General features: G+C 45.5%; 1 long non-coding RNA gene across 6 annotated transcripts in view; it reads left to right on the top strand.

Moving 5' to 3' along the window:
- The first annotated feature begins 356 nt into the window (after nucleotides 1–356).
- Nucleotides 357–22,528, top strand: part of LOC141577228 (uncharacterized) — a 114,743-nt gene continuing 92,571 nt past the window's right edge. For 4 of the 6 annotated variants that reach the window (XR_012506094.1, XR_012506093.1, XR_012506092.1 and 1 more), the window contains exon 1: nucleotides 396–694. This is a non-coding gene — a long non-coding RNA (uncharacterized LOC141577228). Of the gene's footprint in view, nucleotides 695–22,528 lie in introns of all 6 variants that reach the window. The other 2 variants (XR_012506095.1, XR_012506091.1) reach the window with 1 other exon arrangement.

The raw sequence follows: 22,528 nt of genomic DNA, 5'->3' as shown, positions 1-22,528 counted from the left end.
CTGTCCATGTCTCTCCCTCCACTTTTCCCCTCCTCCCCTCCTCCTCCCATCTTCTCTGTCCCTCGCTTCCCCACCTTCTCTCGCAGAACCCAGAGAGGATCGCTGGCCCTCCTGCGCATGCGCAGTCGGTGCCAGCTGGAACGAGGGTTGGAAGCTCCAGCTCCGAGCATGGGATCGGCCCCAAATTCTGCTCAGCTCTTTCGCCTGGTAAGACTTTGGCTCCTGCCCCGGCGCCCCGGCCACAGCTGTCCAGGGCCAGGTGTGCACCTGCCGCCTCTCGCCCCAGCCGGGCTCCCCTGAGTCCGCGGCTGGAGTCACTTTCCCCTCTCCCGCCCGCGAGTCCTCTCCTCCCGGGCTGCCTCTCCTAGGCCGCCGGCCCGTCCCCGCCCCTGGGCGGGCTGTGTCCCGGGCGGGCGGGGTCTGCGGACCCGGATGGGGGCTGGCGGCTGGGGCTGGGGCTGGCCTCCGAGCGGGGCTACAGCCCGCGTCCCACCCCGGTTTTCCCTGCACCGCGACCCCTGGGCTGCCCTCGTCTCCCTTCCCCTCTCCCTGGGGACCAGCTCAGTGCTGTGGGCGCTGCTCCCCGGGCTGAGAGCCTCCGGCTGTAAACCCCAGCTTCTCCTGGTGGAGTCGGGAAAAGGGAGCGTCAGTGCTGAGCGAGCTTCCGTCTCCTCCCTCAGTGTTTCTGCCCCAGGTAAGTACCTTGAACACTTTCACGTGTTATGATGGCGGTGCTTGATGATGTCACTGTTTTTATAGTGATAGGGATTACAGTGTTGAAAGCAAGGCTTGATTCAGTTAAAAATGAGCTGAAGGCATGAGGCTGTGACATCCTCCATCTTTCCCTCTCCCAGGGTGAAACGTGTGACCGTCGATCTTAAAAAGATAGTTACAGTCCCTAACTAGCCCAGCCCAGCTAGGGTGTGTTAACAGGAACAGCACCACCAGAGGCGTTGGAGACTCAGGGACATTGCAGTCCTAAAGAGCTCCTGGCAAAATTTGGTTTGTTTTGGTTTTTTGGTTCTTCTTAAATTGTGGGGCAGACTAGTTGTATAGAGGGAAAAATAATTGTCAAGAAATATTTTTTCCTTTAACGTCTTTATTGTGATATTGTTCACACACCATGAAGTCCACCCACTTAAATGCTACAATTCAGCAGCTTTAGCATATTCACAGTGGTGCAACCATTAATATTCCAGAACGTTTTCATCACTTCAGAAAGACCAGTGGAAATGATTGACCTATCCACCCCTTCCCAGTGCTGGTTCTAAAGAAGATTCTTGGTTGTTCCTGACCATAAATTATCTTGTTACCCATAAAAAATCTGGTAGGAAATCTAAACAGAATTGTATTGAATCAGTCTATCAAAGCAATAAAAATTAATGTCTTTATGGCATAAATTTCTTCTACCCATGAATATATCTCGGACCCTATATTTTCATATTTCCAGAGCCTGGCCCATGGGAAGTCCTCATTAATTTTTGGGTTTGTGAATGATGAGATTCTATACATTGTTAGTTGCAAACTGAAGCCTTCCACAGAAGAGAAAATAAACTCAATGAAGCCAAGTGACTCTCTGATGGTCAGAAAGAGTGACAGCCAGTGCTGGAGTGATCCAGTGGACTTGGTGTTTGTAACCAGAATTCTCCAGCATCTACAGCTAAGGGGATCAGAGTATTCATTTATTTTTTCTAAATGGCGTTGCTTTTATTTTTACTTATTTTTTAAAATTATTTTTTATTGAAGTGTAGTCAATTTAGAATGTTAGTTTCAGATGTACAGCAGAGATTCAGTTATAAACATATGCATATGTATCTATATATCTTTTAGATTGTTTTTAGTACAACTCATTACAAGAAATTGATTATAGTTCCCTGTGCTATATAGTAGGTCCTTGTCATTTATTTTATATTTATTAACGTGTATCTGTTAATCCCCCTTTTCCTGCCTGCTAACCACAGTTTGCTTTCTATGTCCATGAGTCTATTTCTAGCAGCACCGTTTTTGCTAGTAATATATGCTGGTTGGCTGCTTTCAGTTTCAGTAATTCCACCTTATCTGTGGGCATTTTCCTTCTGGTGGGCCTGTGTGTGGTTTGCTCACGTGATATAATAGTTGTGTATTTGGGAGAACCCCAGGCCTCGTGTAGTGCCTGGTACAGAGTGCCCACTGAGCTGATGCTTGAACTGGGAAAAAAACAAAGTAAATGTTGGAATTTCCACTATGGTTGAGACTTCCAGGTTTCTATAACCAGTTTATCCCACATTAATGTTGGCTGCACCTATACTGGGTAATTTGGTGGAACTTCATGGTATGATGGTGTAGAGACGGGGCCTTGTATGCTTCTTCTCTTTCCGTTTTCTAAGACTCATTCTCCTGGGCCTTCCAGATCCTCCCCAAGAAGTGCCCAAGGCTGGCTTGGTGCTGCGCTGAGGCAATATTTGTAAATAAGGCCCTTTCCTCATCTCTTCTGAGCCTCCGTTTCCTTCTCTGCACAATGAAGACTTAGACTAGAAAAGTGCTTTTCAGTTTCTTTTAAGCCATGTTTCCTTTGAGAAACAGAAAATACAAATCTCTCCTCCCATTCAACATATAGATTTTGACACATCCAATATGTGACATAGCTCTTTGTGGAAAATTGAAGTGATTGTGATTCCAGGTGGCACAGAAAAGAGTCTTCAGAGATTTATTGCAGGGAGAGGGCAGGAAAGGGGCAGTATATCCCACTTTCTAGTGTGAGCACTGGAACAGGGGCTTGGGTTTAAATACGGTGTCCGACGTGGCCTCTCTCAAATCTTTTTTTTTTTTTTGCCTCTCTAATCTTGCACAATGTGATAAACCTCTCTCCCTCAGTTTCTTAATGCGTCAAGTTGGGGTGATAATAATTTAAGTGTTTTGTGAAACATTATACACATAAGACATTTGTTTCTCAGTAGAAACAAAACCTGCGAGGGAATAAGGGATTTCTTTAAAAAAAAAAAAAATCTTGTCCACAGCACTCTGTCTGTGTCTATTTTGAAGTTCCTTGAGGGTGAGTGTTGGGTCTAAAGTCCATCGTGGGACAGGTGGCCCATGGGTCTGTGTGCCGCAGATTGCCCCCTCCTCCCCATTCCTCTTCCTCTCAGTCGAGGATGAAGTTCCCTAGTAGATTTACACAGAGATCTTGTGGAAATGGCTTTTCATTTTATTGTTTCACGAAGAAGGGCTGCCATCATGATCTCTGTAGTCAGGTTTTGGTGGCCTGAAGGTTATGCAATTACGTTTTTCTATTTAATATAAAGAAAAAAATTACAAGTACAAAATTAGTCCTACGGTGGTGACAGGGGTTCTTGAAAGTGGGGACCATTAGCTTTGTTAGCTTCAGGTGCAGGGGCCTCTGGCCATGAGGACACATCATCGTGCTCTGAAGTTGGAGGGACCAGTGGGCTCAGTGGGAATGTTTACTGAGTGTATCTCATGGGCTGGGCATTGACCTATTTGTACTGTGTGTTCCTTATTTGAGACAGTGAGCTCGTTTAACCTCAATAGCCTCTTTAATAAATTAGACTTTTTAATTTTGAGATATAATGTAGATTCCCATGTAGTTGTAAGAGATAATATGGAGAGGGCCTACGGACTTTTTGCCCAAATTTCTTTAAAGGTTCCATCTTGCAAAGTTGGGATACAATTCAGTAATGACTCACTAACCCTTTGAGGTTTGTGTTATTGCCCTCATTTCTATTCATGATTAAACTGGGGTTAAGAGGAGCACACAGGCCTGCCCAGGTCACCCATGGTTAGTGTAGAGTCGGGTGAAACGTGGGCTTGGAATTTCCAGGCAGTACCAACATGATGCTCTGTGGCAGGGGGCAGCATTCACTTTGCTTGTTTATTCATTCATTCAACAAGCATTTATTGAGTAAACTCTGTGGGTCAGATGCTATCATAGGTTTATCTGATTCTTCAGCACTATGGAGAATCCGGTAATGTTTCCTTCTTTTTTTAATCTGAGAAAATTAGCTCTGAGAGGTTATAAACCCCCCAAAGGAAATATAGCTCATAAATGAGGGATAGTAAATTTGTACAGTTCCTTCTTCTTATGCAGGTGGTAACCTAGGCATTTTACATTTGTAAAGTTCCATAATCCAGATATATTCTTGTAAGGCAAGGATTTTTTTTTAATTGAATTATACTCATGTTTACAACGTTGTGTCAATTGCAAGGTGTTTATTTTTTCTTGAATTTGGAATTCAAAAAATATTTTTTGAGGGGGGTAAATAGGTTAATTTATTTGTTTCATTTTTTTTTAAAATGAGGTACTGAGGATTCAACCCAGGACCTCATACATGCTAAGCATGTGCTCTACCACTGAACTGTACTCTCTTCCCCAAAGCAAGTTTTCTTATCAAGTATTCTGCAGCTTAGGAGTTCAAATAAATTGGAGTTGAAATCCAGGTCTTTTGATCCTACTGTGTTTCTTTGCATTATATCCTGCTGAGGGGTGTGGAAGCAGTTCCTTTATTCATTCCTTTATTCAGCAGTTTTGAGCATTGACTTTGCATCAGGGCCTGGCTAGGTGCTTGGAAACAGAAAAGAAGAAATGACCCTTTTCTGCAGAGGGCGGAAGCCTAGACCAAAAGCTGCGTAATGTGATCCAAGCTGCGGTAGCCATGTGCAGACGCTGAGGACAAACTGTACCCACGGCTTTGCTTGGGCTTCCCCTGCCTTCTGACTGGTACACACCAGGTCACCGCAACCCAGTGAGGCCCGCAGCCCGCAGCACAGTATGTACCTCGGTCTCCTCTTCCCTCTCGTCAGGGCCTGCAACATGAACATCCCTGACTACGTGCAGTGTGCTTAGGACCACGAGACTCTCCCAGTGGTGGTCCAACCCGTGGGGATCATCTCAGAGGAGAATTTCTTTTGCATCTATAAGCGAATCTCCTTGGTGAGGCAGATCATCCCTTGCGGCTCGCAGTGGGCACTCCGTATCCACTACAGTCACCACTATGCGCCCGAGAATGGGTGGAACGACTTCCAGACCCACCGCAAGGTCGTGGGCCTTGTCACCATTACCGACTGCCTCTTGGCCAAGACCTTCGAGAAGCTCCACGTGCAGAGGAGCTGTATGGCACCACGCTCTATGACTCTCGGCTCTTTGTCTTTGTGCTGCATTGGGAGGTGGCCGAGCAGCCGCGCACCGACGTGGCCTTCAATTTACGAGGACTGCAGGGTGGTGGAGAAGAGGATCGAGGACTTCACTGAGTCTCTCTTCATCATGCTCAAGTCCAAGTGGCTGGACTGTGCATCCGACAAGACTGGGGACAAGGTCCTCCTGCTCTACATCCTGTTTGAGAAGGAGGACTTTGTGGGATTGGACACAGAGAGCAGGAAAGTATACCTGGATGCCCGGACACCCTGGCTGTGTGAAGGGTTGCTTCCCTACATCCAGAAAGGGATCAGCAAGGAGGAGGGCTGTCTTGTAGCCAAGGCGTGAGGGAGGTGAAACCCGCCGGTTTTCAGACGTTTAAAAGTGAATCCGCCTTTGTTTCAGAGAGATTCTTTTAGGGTTATTATGGACACTTACTCCCGCTTTTCAGCCAATTCCCCTGGTGTGACCCCTGGAGTTGCTGTCCAATAGAGTAGCCAAAGCCACTGATGCTAGGAGAGCTGGGGAGGAGGCTGCTCTGAGCTGAGATGTGCTGTAGGTCAAATGCACATCAGACGCTGAGACTTGTCTAGTAAAAAGAATGTAAACTATCTTGTTTCTTTCTTTATTGATTACATGTCAAAATGATAGTATTTTACATACTGTAGAATAAGTAAGATATGTTCTTAAAATCAGTTTCTAGGGGTTTATTTGGGGGGGTTACATTTTTAAATGTGGCAACTGGGAAACTTTCTTTACATGGCTGTCATTTCATTCCTGTTGGACAGCATGTCCTGGGACAGTCTCATCCCTTTGCTTATAGATGTCATGCTGAATCCTGAGACGCAGAATGAAGTGCTGGTTGAGCTGGGGGTGGAGCCAGTGTCTCCTGCCTCCCAGGTCCAGCACCTGCACGGCTCAGGCCCTCTCTCCCTGCCTGACAACCACCATGCCAATTTAGGACAACAGAAACACTGCCAGGGGCTTCCAAATGAGCTCCTTACACAGGGAAAGACGTGTCACGGAGCATGGGGCACAGCAGGGAAAGATTCGTCCTCACTTTGTCCCTGTGATTAAGTCAACGGTCCCACTTTGCCTTGGAAGTGCAGACGAGCTCTTCTGGGCTGCCTACCCCCCCACATTCTGATCTGTTTCCCTGTATATCTATCGAGATGTCCCTCGGGCAGAAGTAGGTGAGATGCCTTTGCCGAGAGGTGGTCCCCATTTGCTGGGGAGAGTGTGGGAATCTGTGCCCCCCCGACCTACGGCCTCGGGCCTTGAGTCTGGAGAGGGCTCATGGCGGTCCCACAGGTGACGGTCGGAGGGCCTGGCACGTGCTGCCGGGCCCGTTGTGTAGGAGGTGTTCTGCGATTCTCTGTGAGTCTAAAATCAGATTCTACTTTCTGGTTGTTGGTAAGTTGGAGGAGAAGATGCCAGAGAATCGATAAAAAGAAAGTCCAGACCAGTCCTGTGAGTGACAGTTACAGGGGACCCGAGTCCCACCTGCTTGTGGTGCCTGGCGGGCTCTGGATGAATTTTTAATTCCTCCCCGGACATACCTCTATATCTTAAGGAAGGGGCGAGGCATGTTGTGGCCATGACCTGTACTTGTCCTCACAGGGCCCCGTGATCTACACGGCTTTCTCCCCTTCTGCTTCTTGTAGATGAGCTGGCAGATGTAGTGGCCTGGGCAAAGCTGAGGACACAGATGCCAGCACCGTGCCACTCCCAGGCTGGATCAATTCCCGTCACCTGTCACCTCCTGCTGAGTCCCCAGGCGTCAGTCAATGTCGGTACATCGGTGCAACGTAAGCAGGGACCAACATCTACCCCTGGACAGAATGGTGGGTGAGCAGTGGAAGCCTAGAGCCCTGCCCCAGCCCCCTGGCCAGTGCCTCCTCTTTTGTCACAGGAGGCACTGGTCACATGTTTGCTCAGCAACTGCTTGGCTCTGAGTCTGCAGAACCACCAGAGAATGCCAGCTTGTTTTTGCCTTTTGAAGTGTGTCCTTGGGATTTGGCGGAGTACCTGGTTGTGTGCTTAGCCCATAGTGGTTGACACTGTCACCATTGTTTACCCAGAACCTTGTGTACCAGGCATGGCTCCCGGCATCAAAATACAGCAGCGCATTAAACCTCCCTCCTGGTGGGTCTGTCTGTTTTGGTACCGTAAGGGCTCAGCCAGCATCTGAACGTCAGTGAGATAATGCGGCCAGTGAGCTCCGGTCAAGTAAGTTCTCCTCCAGTCACTTTTACTCCATTGTTGCTTTTACTATTACACAGTCATTAATTTTTTAAACAATGCTTTGGTGCAGGAACAGAGCCTAATTCTCTCCTGTTACTCTTGGTGGGAGTGAGTAAAATTGTCCAGCTTGAATTGCGACCACATTTTGTAGCTCAAAAGCTGTTTACACGCATCTAGGTGAAGTTTAGGTTAGGGGCGCTGACCATGTTGGGGACCCCGGCAGCGCCGCTCGCCTCAGGCCCCTGCCTTCCCTGGAACAATAGGTGAGGTTGGGTCTCAACATCCCCTCGTCCCTGTCCTCACCAAACTCACGTAAATTCTTGTAATTGCTCTCAGTTATTTTTGTTCTCATGTGTTTCTAATTTTCGCTGTTCCTCTTTTCCTTTTTCTATTTCCCTTTCTATCTTGTACCGCCCTGTGAGCATGTTGTTGCGTCTGAAAAGTGGACTGTGCACACCCTGCATTGGAAATAGCGAGATTGTCCTCCGTGCTGTCCCCATCGCTTTAAAAAGCAAAAACTTAATAGTTGCCTTTATCCATATATTATCCTAGTCATCATTTTATTTTCTAGATTTTGGAATTTTTGCTTTGTTAGCACATCACCCACTGGTGTTTGATACCTGTTAAAATCCTTGCTTTGAGGAACCAGTTTTGTCCTCCTTATGTTTGGTGACAAATGCGCCCTTATTAAATATGTTTGATTGTTTTGAAGAAGTGAGATGTGAATTGATTTAGGCGGCTGCTGAGGGATTTTTTTCAAGGAGTATTTAAACTTGGAATGTCAAAATATGCAGCATCTTCCTTGATTCTGGCTTTTAGACAAACGTGCTTAGCACGCGATTCAGGGCTGTCGCTGTGTGACGTGCGTGACGGAGCTTCCTGGCCGGCGGTCACTGGTGAGAAAGTGGCAGTCTCGGGGGTGAGCAGCTGCAGGGGATGCTGTTGGAAGAAGCAGTCACCGGTTTTTTGTTTTTTGTTTTTTCATTCACCTTCCCGGTGCCATTTACTTTACTTTGCCTTCATAGAGAGGCAGGAGCGGGTCTAAACCCCTTGCCACTCTTATTTTCCCTTTACGAGGCTGGTTTTTCTGAGTATCAGAACAACATGTCCTTCTCCTAAGTAGCTGGCTCACTTGGATCTGGTGGACACAGGGACCGCTAAAGGGGACTGTAGCTTCCTCTCTGCTCCAGCCAGTGGGCATTCAGAGCCGGGTCTGTGGTTTGCCTCAGCAGCCATGCAGTCCTCCCTGCATCAGCCTTTACTATTAACCCATGATGGCAGTAAATAGCTGACTCCGTGTCTGTTGCAGATGACGTCCACCACTGACGGCCGTGTCGTTAGTTTGCGGTAGTGAGTCTCCAACACCCTAGTCAGCTGTGAAGAGACCTTGCATTCTCACCCACACCCTGGTTCATCTCACCCGGGGGAAGGGTTTGGCCACCACCGTCATGCTGGCCATGAGACCTTGTTTCCCCTTTCATGCCCTGGTCCAATTGTGGACACTTCATCCTTCACTGACTTGGTCTCGCTTGAGACAGGCCAGACGTTCTGAAAGAGCCCATCACATTCTGGGGGGGAACAGAACACAAGAATCGCAAGTAGGAGTCTAGGCTCTCTGGGTTGGCAAATGCAGGCTGGGATCTGTGAAGGCTGGGCTGTGCCCTGAACACAGGCCTTTCCCGTGGCTCCCGAGAGCCCAGGGGTCAGAGTGAGAACAGCCTTGCCTGGGTTCCCCCATCCTCATCTGCTCACTGGCAGGTGTGTCTGCTAACAAGGAACTCCCCCAAACCTCGGGCCCTTCAAAGTTCAGACCACAGGAGAACCTTGAGTCCCTTCTCCTGGGCCTCCTTTGTGAGAATCCAGTGCCTTCTGAGGTGACCAGTGGCAGGAGATGCCTCCCCCTCCAGGGAGCTCTCTTCGGAGGACTGTGACGCACTGCACCTTGCTGTCAGCTTGTGGGGTTCCATCCGTGGTCCTTGCAGAACCAGACTTGAGACTGGCTTAGCAATAGAAATGACAAGACTGATTCCAGGGCAGGGCCGGGGGGAGGAACAGGGGAAATTGAATGTGACCTCAAACACCTAGGTGGGTTCTGGGTCTGTTACTAAAATCGGGAGCCTGGGAGGTACCTGCCAGGAATCGAACTCTAGAGTAAATGGTGGACATGAGGCATTTTTAAGATTCCATTTGTCATCCAAGTTAGGACTTGAAAGAGGCAATCGGTTCTATGGCCCCGGGGCTCAGGTGAAGGAGCCGGACTAGAGATACACGTTGGGAGTCGTCATTCTTAGCTGGTGTTCACAGCCGTGCAGGTGGATGAGCTCATCTCGAGAGGTGCAGACTGAGGCTGAGGCGGGTCAGGGCTGTGCCTGGGTTGGAGGAAAGCCCAGACCATGCAGCTTTGGTGTGTCAGTCAGTGGCTTTTGGGATTTTCAGAGCAATGGCATTTATCCTTAAGGGTCTTGGGGGTGGGCAGGGCCACCCAGGAAGAAATCTGAATGGAGGGTTGTGGCAACGCGTGCGCGTCTGGGGATGATGCAGAGGCTGCATGTTCCAGGAGGGGAACCTCCTCGGAAGATGGAGTCGAAGTGGGGTGTGTTGAGAAGGTAGTCACACTCACCAGTGAGGGAGGGACAGAGGCCTAGGGAGTCTCCACCCTAGCGGACACTTTCCCACGAACAAAAGGCCAGCAGACAGAAGATTTGAGGTGAGAAGGGACGGGCGCTGGGAGAGGAGCCAAAGTGGAGAATGGTGGTTGGACAGTTCTGGAATAGTCTCCCTGCAAAATAGAGTTAAAAAAACCCAGACTCTTAAGAACATTGATAGTGACGTTGGAGGAGATAGTCCTTTTTCTGGCCTCCTAAGGGTAAGACATGTATCAGGGGATACACAGAAGAATCGGGCAGTCTGGTCCGTGGATTGACCCTTACCAGGGGGAACAGGGCAAGTTTAAAGGGGGAGAAGGGCAGCGGAGGGAAACTAGCCAGGTCTCGTGTCAGGTAGTAGTCGGCCTCACTACTTGCGTGTTGCATTCACATCCGTGCCTCCCAGGTGGGCGGTGGCAGCCCCCTTTTGCAGATTGGGAAGCCTTCTCAGAGGGGTTAAGGAATTGGTCCATTTCGCGGCTAGTAAATGCTGTAGCAGGATTCAAGCAGGGCCTTGTCAGACTTCAAGGGCATGTTCTCTCTACTAATTCCGGTACCTCCCTGTTGTACCTGGATTGGTGAATTGGGTCAGTATTGGAGCCTTTCACAAAAAGTACGATTTAAGTGCCTCAGGACTCTTTCCCAAAGCTCAGTGTTCTTTAATGGTTCAGAAGCACCGCAGTGCTTTTCGCCCCACAGAGGTAAGGTCTTACTCTTTTGACGATGACGTGGTTGCAAATGACGTACAGGTGCAAAACCAGACTTAGCAGCTTCTGAAGGGAAACTCTCCAGTTCTCCCTTGATAGGCTTTCTTCCACTGGATGTAACCTGCTGCAGCGTAGGTCTGAGCTTTCTGTATGGAGTGAGGGTTTGATATCCAAAGTTAGCAAATAAGGGTCAGATGGAGAAAATCGACGTTAACAATTTATTTTGGGGTTTCATTAGACAAGATGCACTATCGCTTAATGGCCCATATAACGTAAGTAATTGAGTACAGAACATTGCATTCCTTACTTTCTAATGAGAGCTGTCTTGCATCGTAAGGTTGTCTGCTTTGGAACTTCAGCTCAGCAAGTAGGGCACCTGTCAGTGTGTTGGTGTGATTGTATTTACACAGTGCATGTAATCTGGGCTTCCTCTGCCCCAAACACTCCAGTGCAGAATCATAGGCTTTAGCCATCTCTTAGTTATACAAATACTTTTACAACTATATGATACAAAAAAAAAAAAAACAAAGAGAGAGAGAGAGAGAGAGATTGCCTTTATCAAATTTCCTTTGATTTTAACGGCAAACTGTTGTTGAGCAGCTCTGGTTTCCTTTGGATATGAATATGTACATTTCTTTGCATGTAACTTGGATTTTAGACTAGAACACCAACCTCTTGCTTTCCATGAGCCACAAAAATCATAGCCAAATGACATACGTATTAAACATTTTATTCTTTTCTTCTGAGACAGAATCGTTGAATCTGGGACTTGGGCTGTGATTTTGCTTTTTGCTCTTCCCACCCCTCTTATCGTCTCACTCCTTTTTCCCACGTGGCCTCCAAGAGTTCATGGTCTCAGAGGAGCAGGTGGACAAACACCAGTTGGTCGCCAAGCAGTCCTGCTGTAGAGGGAGCCCAGCCAAGAGCTAAAGGACATCATCAGAGAGGGCTTCCTTGAAGAAATGGGCTCTACATTCAGTTATGAGGACAGAGTAAGAGTCAGCCAGGAGAAGGAATCAAGAGGGTGACTCAGGTTGCAGGAGCAGCCCGGGTAGAGGCCTGGAGGCTTATGGGGTGGGGACTCGGGGAGAGTGCACTGTGTGGTCCAGGGTGGAGGGTGCCCCTGCTTGGGAGGACACTGGAGTGGGCCTAGGGATGGAGGGCTTAGGAGGAGCTTGGTTTTTTACTAGAATTGACACAGAAGAGGCAGTGAAGGGTGTCAGCAGAAAGTGACCCTCAGGAGAGGTACTCCTGGTTTTGCTTCTGATGTTCTACAGAAAGAAGGGGTCGGGGTGGGCGAGAGCAGCTCTGCCCGTCCCTTTGAGACCCACCCCTTCATTCATTTATTCATAACACATGCAATTCTGAGTGTCCAGGGGAGAGAGGGTGGACTCACAGTAGTAAGCAAAATGTATTGCTTCTTGAGAGTTTAGCATTGTCAGAAGTTGTCTTAGCGTAGAATGTTCTAGGAACACAGCAGGGGCACCTAACCCAAAGTGTAGAGGTTCGAGGGAAGGAAGGCTCCCTTGACAAACAGTCAAAATGGGCTTGGAGGCAAGTGGGAAGTAGCAGCAGGTCAGGGGGCGCCTGAGGTCATTGGAGACCTGGGTACTGAGGAGAGGGTGGGCGAGCAGCGTCGGGGGTGGGGCTAGAACTCTACCAGGGAGCCTCTGAAGGGTTTGAAGTGGGGGTGATGTAATCAAATTTGTGCTTTGGGAAGGCTGTCCTGGCTCCGTGTGTGTGTGTGTGTGTGTGTGTGTGTGTGTGTGTTTGTGTGTGTGTGTGTGAAGCAGGGAAGAGGGGGAGAATGCCACCAACTGGGAGGGATATTAGAAGACCATTGACAGGCTGGGGGCCACCAGTGGGAGAGGGGCGTCGGGGCTGCTTGGGGACGGCAGGGGCAGTGTGGATGCCAGATTTCCTCATGGGGAGGGCTTATTAACAGGGACCCCCTAGCAGCACCTTGTGGCTGGAAAAAAAGGATGCAACCAGGTGGAATTTTCTCTTCTTCCCTGCATTGTGCGATGATCTTAGCTCAGCCAACATTTGGAAGAGAAGAGCTAAGTTTCAGGGTAGCACAGGACATTGTTGAGCTTGTTCGAGTGAGATCTGATAGGATTTAGTCTTGTGTTGAGATCTGCATGTTCACTTAGCTAGAAACGTCCCGTCTTTTGGATTTCCATAGGGGTATTTATTCTTGATAAAGATTGCTTTCTTGGTGAGAGGAAATTTAATACAGCTGCTGTGTTTCTCAAAAAAAATCTTATCTTTTAAGAAATTTAATATTCAAAAGAATAGCAAAATTTAAAAATGATAAAGTAAGGCTTTGGTGTAGTTTCTTTGGTTTCTGAGTTAATGTAGAGTTAGAGCCTTTGCATTACTTAAATAGCACATCCTTGTCAGTATTTAAAGAGCTGTTAGTGAGCGCCCCAGGACCCACTTCTCAAAGCATCATTAAATCTTGCTCTGAAATAGTGAAGTCATAAAGGTCTTGTTGGCAGAAGCCAAATAGTTAGTTTATAATTTGCAGCATAGCACCCTTTATAAAATAATAATAGGTTCAAAATTAAGAAAGTGGAAAATAATTGAGTTTTTTAAAGCTGAAACATAATCTTTCTTGTGTTAATGTTGCAACTGGAAATTTCGAAAAGAAAAATCCTACTGTAATATCATCTACGTGGAATACATATATGTCTATCACGTTTGCAATGTAACTGCGCAGTGGTTTTTGAAGTCAGGACCATTCCTGCTGAGTTACTGGCAGTGATGGTTGCTGGTTTTCAATAGAAGACCCTAAATTTGCCTTCTTAGCTTTATTCTTTTCTTTTCTGTTCTCTCTCTCTCTCTTTTTTTTTTTTTTTTTTTGTAGTGAGAGGGCTCAGTAGTGCTTTGCCAGCATGATTTTGGGGCAATTTGGGGGCAGTTATCGTGCACAAGCAGTGAGATATTTCCATGCATTTTACTTTCCGGACATCACCATGGAACATGTGGGGGTTTGTGCCTGCAGGCCGGGATGCTGCAGGACTCCCTGGTCCATCACCTTTATGTCTTGGAGCTGCTCCAGTCAGTGAATGACTTTCTGTGGCTTGGAGGTAAGGTGATCTGATGCAGATGATAAGATGTGTAACTAAGTACTGTTACTTGAAATAGAAAACCTATCAAAAATGCCTCTAAAATACAGGATGAGGGAGGAGAATTGGCTGAGCTGCTTGCATGGGGAATATTCTCAGGTGACTCCCTCATTGTGTCTCCTGTCACTCCCCCCCCAGCCCTGCACGGCAGTCATCGTGAAGCAAGCATGCACTTTCCCAGTAACGCACTGAATTTCCTTGTGCCTCTGTTTGTTGGCTTTTTTTTTTTGAAAGCACATCTTGCCCTTTGCTTAAATGCCATCCCTGCCTAGTCACCTCTTACACTCATTCGTCTGGAGCTCGTCCATACATAGCTGCTGAATGGATGAACAGAATGTAGTATCTCCATGTAGTGGAACATTATTCAGACGTAAAATTGAATAAAAAAGAAAAAATAAATAAAGGGGAATATGAAAAAGGCCACCTGCTCTGGGAAGTCCACACTGACTGCTCAACCCGCCCTTTTCCCTTTGAAACCCAATCACTTATGCTCCTCTCTACTCTTTTTGATATTACTTACCACCTTCTAATAAACTTTAACACTTTCAAAAAAAAAAAAGAGAAATGCTGATACCACTTCAACCTGGACGAGCCTTGATAACAGCACGTTAAGTGAAAGGAAGCAGACAAAAACGGCCACATATTGTTGAATTCAGTGATCTGAAATGCCCAGAATAGGCACATGCAGAGGCAGAGGGCAGGTGATGGTTGCAAGGGGTTGGGTGGAGGGGGGTTGGGGAGTGATTGCTAGTGGCAGGGGTGTTCTTCTGGGATGATGAAGTGTTCTGGAAATAGATGGTGGTGAGGGCTGCACAACAGTGAGTGTGCAGAAGACTGCTGAGCTCTGTCTCTAGGAGTGCCTGTGGTTGGGGGCGGCTTTATTTTGTTCTCATCCGTGAAGAGTCATCTTGTGCTGAGGCCATTCTACTCCTGTGAGTGGTGAGGGTCAGAGACTTTGCAGAGACATGTGTTATTTTCCCACTTGCTGAGTGTAGGCAAAAAAGGTTTAAGCCTGAGAAAGTGCTCCATCTGCAGAAACGTCTTTTAGTTTTGCATGGTGTAAAATTCTTGAGAGCTTTTTAATCGTTGAGGACAGCCTGTGTGGGGGAAACAGCCCGTGAATCCTGGGTGAGTCCCGGAAGAGCTGCGCTTCCCTCCCTGACACGGGTGGGGATTTCACCCCCGTTCAGGCAGTGAAGGGCCCAGACCCGAGAGCGGAGTTGACAGTCGTGAATATTTACATGTATCCGCTGCTTCATCTTGGATATTAATTTCAAGCTGAGTCAGTATGTGGCGGCAGCCTCATCCTACGTCAGGAATCTATAGTATCTGCTCTTTGAGGTGAAGACCTGACAGACTTGATTATTTAACAGTCTCCCTTGAATTGATATGTCAGATTCCTTTGTCAATAATAGAACAGCAGAATTATAGACGTCCTTTATTGCCGATGTGACCTGGAGCAGGTTTAGTCTCTCTGCCTCAGTGGCCTTATCTTCGGTTGGGGAAGATGATAACAGTGCTTCCCTCAGAGGGTCTGGTGGGGGGGGAGTGAGAAGCACAAAGGGAGGACTTACACGTGATGCTCATGAATGACCGAATTTAGTGCTCCCAGCCTGGTGAGGCCTCAGGGGCAGAGATGGCAGAACAGACCATTCGTAGCCGGAGCTCGATCCGTGTTGGCAGCTGTTATGATCAGGATCACCCCTGTGGGTTATCAGGCAGTTTTAAGACTTGGTAATATGAATTCATGAATAATGTTAAAAGATTAGACAACTCAGATCCGGTTTACATAGTTCTCAAGATTTCCTGTGAGAAATGGATATTTTTTTCCCCATCTTAAATCTGAGTTGATTCTCTAAAGAAATTCTGCATTCCTCCACCATTTTGAGTTAATTCTCCATTTCTTAAAAAAAAAAGTTTTTAAATGGAGTTACTGGTGTCTGAACTGAGGGCCGCATGTATGCTGAGCACATACTCTCTCAAGTGAGGTATAATCTCCCCCCTGATTTTTTTTAAACTTTACTTTCTTTGTATGCAGAGGTTAGTGACCTCTAATTCTTTTTCTGGAGACTTGTCCATGAACCTGTAAATCTATAATTAGTGGACAAAATTTGATTTATTAAAAAAATCAATGGAATATTCTGCAATCCATTCAAAAGGAAATGCTCATTGAAATAAAATGTTTCTCCTTTATGGTGATTTCTAATTTTTGGTCTGCCTTAACTTATTAAAAGTAATTCTCATCATCATAATGACCAAGCTTGCTCTGAGTGGACAGTTACCTAAGGCTAAAATGCTTTCCTCATGTTTTAATTCATAGTAGGTGTTTAAGTGTAGGTATCAGTGTCTCCTTTTCTGCAGCTGAGGGGTTGAGAGATGGGGCAGCTTGTCCCAAATCTCACGCAGCTGGCGCTGGCAGGCTCAGGGCTGGAACCCAGGCTGCACAGGATGCATTCTCAATGGCTCCGCTGATCAGCCCCAAGTTGAGTGGTTTCCCGAACTCCTGTGAGTCCATAAATGAACGATTTTAGCGATCTCAGCTTCATGAAGCCTTCAAAGGAGAGACACCAGTGAGAATGTTAGACAGAGTGGCATAAATTAAAATTGTACATTTTCACAAATGTTGCTTTCTCAGGCAATGAGTTAAAAACTTTATATTTTTTTATTTTAGTGCTCTGTAAACACTAAAATCAAAACATTAAAAATGATTATAGTGCAAAATTGGAGTGGGCTTTGAAAGTCCAACCATTTCTAATGATGTTGCTTGTTTTTCTCTAGTGGTGCTTATTGACAGAAAAATTTACAAAGACTGAATTGGTTCTATGTAGTCTTAGTATGGAGGAAAGTTTTGTCAGTGAATATTGTAAGTAAAATCTTTACTCTTTTCTTTCCTGATGATGAATATGTAAGTTGTTTTCATGGCTTAAGTACATTTCCTCATTTGTGAAATTTGAGTGATGCCCTTTACCTTGTTTGACTGTGAGAGGTGGACGCCTTGTATATGAAGCACCCAAGAGCTGCTTAGTAAAAATATGCTGTCACAAGGACAGATAGTTTAGAAGGATCAACTCTGAATACTAAAGAGGGTGGCTTGTTTCTGATGCATATTCAATATGCATATTTATGAATATATGAATATGGCTTAAAGTAAAAAGGATTCAGGATTTTGTGTGTGTGTGTGCAGTATGAAGTTTTAATGAAATCTTTATCATTCTAGTGAGACAGGGACTAGTTAAATCACCTTAAGCAGACGGCCTTGAATATTATTTACACAGAATGTGTGTTGTTACAAATCAGAATTCATGTTGCCGTGTAACCATCCACTCAGACATTTAAATTCGTAGGAATCTGACCAGAACCATTAAGTTTAGAAAAATCTACATTGATCATTTTCAGGGAATAAGCTTCTCTCTTTTGTGATTAAAGAAAATTTTGATTTATTTTTCTGCACTCTTAATAGATTTTAAAATATCAAAACATTGACTTGACATGTCACTTTTTTTAATAGAATAAATCTCATGCTGTTTTAATGTGCAAATAAATGTTTTTGAATTTCAATACACTTGTATGTTTTCCTGGCTCTTTGAGAAGTATTTTGCAAGATACCTAGATTAATTACTGTTGGAAAAATACAGACGTGACTTTTATGAATATAGGCCTAGTACAGATCTGATGTTTTTTGCTACAGTGCAAGACATGAGGCCTAGGAGAGATTTGCTGCTGATTGCCAGGAGGACAGATCCCAGATCTCAGACTCCCCTCCTGTAAAATGAAGTGGCTGGACTGGATTCTTTCCTCTACTAAGAAGTTTCCATGAGCCTGTGTCTTTTGTTTATATTCAGGAGTATTAGCAATGTCAGATTAAATACTGAATACACCTCCCTTCCCCGAAGCAAAGTGCAGTATGTGCTACATAAGATATAATTATCTGATTCTTCTTTCTGATCCAACAGGCAATTTTTGTGTTGCATCTTTCCCAGCAACCTGGAAGGTGTTTTTAGCCATAGGTGGTGCTGTTGCACCTTCTAACAGTCTTAATATTCCTTTTGCAAAAGAAGGTTTAACAAATGTTATTTTGTTTTGATTCCGTTGCTTAGTGCTTCAGAATAGCACAATGTCCATTATGTCTATCTACCTGGAAAAATTATTCTGCTTATGTCTTAGACTTATTCTGTCATCTCGCTGTGAACATTTCAGACTTGCTGTGCAAACAATGGCAAAATCGGTCTTTTCTTCCAGTGTTAGCAACCAGTGAGCCGGAATTTTATAAAGCAGCTAAGAGCGGCCTCTGGAGCACCTTAAAGCTGAAAAGTGTACTGAGTTCCCTGAGTATTGACCCAGCAGCTGTGTATCATTTGTTGGGAGGTGATTTTGTACATATAAGAAGGGGTGCAGTTTTTTGTCTTGGGTTTGCGTGCACGTGCTGCCACTGAGCCACGTGAGCCTGAGTCAGTTTGCTCTGAGTTTTTCCCTCGTCTGTGAGATGGGGACGCTCGTATCTGCTTTGCAGAATTGTGAGAATTAGAAATTATGTAAAGTGTTTAGCAGAGTGGGGATGTCAAAGGGCTCATAAAGTTTAGCTCCTGTTTTGTATGAAGCCATCATTTTACAGTCTTTGGCAGTTACTAAGAAACAGGAAAATAAGAAAAGCTGGTTTTATGCTGAAAGATATTTGAGGAGGTTCCATAGTCCCTATACCCATAATTTAGCAACAGCAGGTTCAGGACAGTTACACAGTCGCCCTGAACCAATGTTAACCCACAGAATTTTTTGTTACTTCATATATATTGGGGCTTAAGGGGACCCAATACCTATACACATGTTTTCTCCAGCAGCCAACTGAGAGATGACACAGAAGAACAGGCAGGCGATAAATGTCTCCTGTATTACTGATGAAGCCACGTTCTCCATGAACTTCAGGGCTGTGGGAAAATGCGTGTCATGATACTGTGGCCCAGAACTAGAGACTCATGCAGTCCCAGTTAGCTCTGGGCCACAGTGAGCCTTCCCTTAAGAGGATCTGCCCCATCATGCACAGGGCTGCCCTGCCATGGAGCTGAGCATCCCTGGTGCTTCCCAATGGTGGCCAACACTGGAGGGAAAGGAAAGGTTTCATATGCCCTGCTTGTAGATCCGGACTCACACCTCAATCTGTTAGTGTGAGGAGGGCTAGCCGTTGTCCAGGGGTCAGGGGTGTGAAGGGAAAAACACTCTCCATGGACCAGATTGTGGAGGAGGCATCCCTTCCCTCAGTTTAAACAGGTGGTGGGATGCAACAGAAGGGTGCTCCCCAAGAGTTTATAAGAGGGGAAATAAGGATTTCCTTTGGGACTCAGACTAGCCATGAAACACAGAAGATGATTAGAAGGGAGATTTGTAAATCACTTTCTTATTAAATTCACATTTGTTGAGCACCAAAAATGTGCTACATTCTTTTCTGAGCGTTTTACAGAAATGAATCCTTCAATCTTCACAACAAGTGAGTAAGGAAGGTTTGATAGCTTTCCCAGGTTTACAATGTGGAAATTGAGGCACGGATAGAGTAAGTAAGATGGCCAAAGTCACAGAGCTAGTAAGTGACAGAGCTGGTATTTAAACCCTGGCTGTCTGGTTTCCAGGCTCCCAGGGATGGGCTTTGGGTGTTTAGAGGTATCTGCATCCCTGGATATCTGTACCTCTGTGCATCACATAGCCCAGAAAGGACAGGGAAAGGAGAGTTACACAGGTGCTCACAGTCGTGTCTCAGCCACAGTCCACGGACAGTGCACTTTGATTGGCATTAAATGTCTTCTGGGCATCATATCTTTTCGTATAACAGAAATTTAGTCCATTGAGTTAATCTAGAAACCCTTCCTGCTCTGCTTCTGTCCACTCTTGTCATGTGACTGCCTGCCTGTGATTGGGCTGTTGAGGAGAATCTGTACTCATGGTTGAACTCTGATATTTCAGTCTGGTTTGTAGTTTCACATCTCCTGTTACATTAATAAATTCAATTTCTGGTTTTCTTGCATCAGTCTCTCATGAGTTTGGTTAATTTGAAACCAGTCCATGGGAGCCCAGGGGTGCTGACGGTATAATTTCTGAGCACGTTGTGGCACTTCTACCTGTGCGGACCTGCGTGGAAGATTTCTGCACAGCAATGACCCAGGCACTCAGCTATAAACGCTGGGCGTGCTTGCTGTTAGATAGTACATTATTCCCAAAACAGGGACCTGGCTGATCTGGTGGTCTGCTTTGTAATGAAGATATCTAAAGAATTTATCTTGTTCCCCTCTCCCCATGTCTCCCCTAAAGGTAAACTAAGCCTTTTTACTCATTGCGGATTCTACAATCTCTGCCTCATCCCATCTTTCACGAAGTTCCTCCTTACTATCACACAACTGTTAAAGACTATTTCCTTTGATTATACACAATAAATATGGGAACATTTGAGAGTTTCTTGGAGTTGGCTCCCTAATCCCTCTCGCTTTCTTTCCTTTTTCCACAGTCTTGAGTAATTCATTCCATGTTGGTAAGACTTCTGCCAGCCAGAACCCACAGTTCCAGGTGAGAAGGATGCAGACTTTATCTCTCCTACCCGAGGGAGAGAGAGAAGAGAATTGAGGTCTGCTCCCCCATGGTCCCTTTCTGCCCCAGGGCCACTCATGTTCACCTGCAGCCTTCTGGCCTCTGCTCAGAAGGCCTCTGTCCCAGGACTGACTGCAGCCTTTTCTTCCCTTGTCTATATTTCCTGTGCCTTTCAGAAGTTGGTCTCTTCTCTGCAATTCAACCCTGGCAGATGTGATGGTGTTCAGCGAGCTGGTGGGCAGTCATTTGGTGACTCCAAGGAGCCATGATGATTCTCCTGAGTCTCTCATTCAGGGTTACAAAACTGTCGAGCACCGGAGGAAGCCCATTCACGTGAGGTCAACACAACATCACATCACTTTCATTTTGTTTTTGAATTTTCAGTGGAGAAAGTATTTGTAGGAAACTGTTCCAGATTTTCTGCCGCCTGCTTTCCTCACCATTATTCCCTTGTTGGCTCTGGCGCTTGTTTAAAGAACCAGGTTTCTTCTCTGGTCATTTGTAGCAGCTGGGCTTGCCGAATCCTTGATCTGCATTTGAAGCAGAATGCTCCTTCGTGATGTCAAACTGATATTCCTTGTCATGTCTTAATAATTTGTGTACACTCATCAACTGTTTCAACTGAAATGCTCTTTTCCAATTTCGGTTAACTCACATTTGCTGAACTCCTGCTTTCATGCTGAGGGCAGTTTCTTCTTCCTGTAATAAAATTTAGCAATTTGCATTTACTATGGGAAGGTAACTGGCTGGAGGTGCTTATTTTCTTACCAGTTTTAATAACAATTCACCCATTAAAATGTACGGCGGTTTTTACTCTATGCCCAGAATTGTTCATCCCAGTCAATCTTAGAAAATTTTCATCCCCCCAACAGGAAGCCCCTTACGCATATGCAGACATTCCCATCTTTCCCATCCTCCCACAGCCCCAGAAAGCCACTTTTCTCTCTCTGTGGATTTCCCTGTGCTGGCAATTTCATGTAAATCTAGTTACTTCATGTAAGTGGAACCATCTATTGTGACTGAATTCTTTCACACTGAGTAACGTTTTCAATATTTGTCCAAGTTGTGGCCTGGGTCAGTACTCTATGCCTTGCTATTGCTGAATAATATTCCACTGTATGGCTGGGCCCCTCTGTTTATCCATTCATCATGTGATAGACATTTGTGTTGTTTCTGCTTTTTGGCTGTGATGAGTAATGGCGCCGTGAATATTCCTGCAGGAGTTTTTATATGAACATTTGTTTTCAGTTCTCTTACGTGTGTGCTCAGGAAGCAAAATTGCCTGGTCATTCAGAAACCAAATGTTCAACTCTCTAAGGACCTGCCAGGCGTTTTTGCAAAGTGGCCAGGCTGTGTTACATCCTCACCAGCAACGGCTGCGACCTCTGCATCTTCTGTGTCCTCATTAGTGCTTGTTACTCTTTTTTTGATTATAACCTATTGTAGTGAGTGTGAAGCGGTTTCTCCTAGTGGTTTTGACTTGATTTCCCTTACAGCTAATGATATTGAACATCGTTTCTTTGTGCTTATTGGCCATTTGTATATTTTCCTTGAAAAATACTTTTCAGATCCTCTATTCATTTTTTAATTGAGTTGCCTTTTTATTGTTGAGTTGTAGGAGGTCCTTTTTTTTTTTATAGATACAAATTCCTTATCAGATAAATGATTTGAAAAAATTTTCTCCTGTGTGTTGTTTTTTCACTTTCTGTACGGTGTCATTTGAAGCAAAGTTTTTAATTTTGATGAACTCCAATTTATCTCTGTTTTCTTTTTTCCTTGTGCCTTTGTGGTAATATTTAATATCTGAGGTATTTTATTTAACCTTTTATATATAAAATAACTTAATTATTAGGACCGTTCTAGGAGACGGGTGCTGTTTTTGTCCCCAGTCTATGGATAGGAGACTGAGATTCAGAAAATTTCACTGACTTATCAGTGTCAAAGCTACACAGTGCTGTTGGAATTCAGACCCTCATGTTTGTCCCAAGTATCTGTGATCCTCACCACCATGCTCCACTCCTTCCTGGAACCGTTAATGAAAAAGTCTTTACTTTTTTGATTTCTTGTTAGTTTTTGTTTTTCTCATTGGGGCCTCATCTCCTCATT

This window comes from Camelus bactrianus, chromosome 3 (assembly GCF_048773025.1).
Source record: "Camelus bactrianus isolate YW-2024 breed Bactrian camel chromosome 3, ASM4877302v1, whole genome shotgun sequence".
NCBI lineage: Eukaryota > Metazoa > Chordata > Mammalia > Artiodactyla > Camelidae > Camelus > Camelus bactrianus.
The sequence above is the reverse complement of the archived record's forward strand: the minus strand, read 5'-3'. Positions and strand labels throughout refer to the sequence as shown.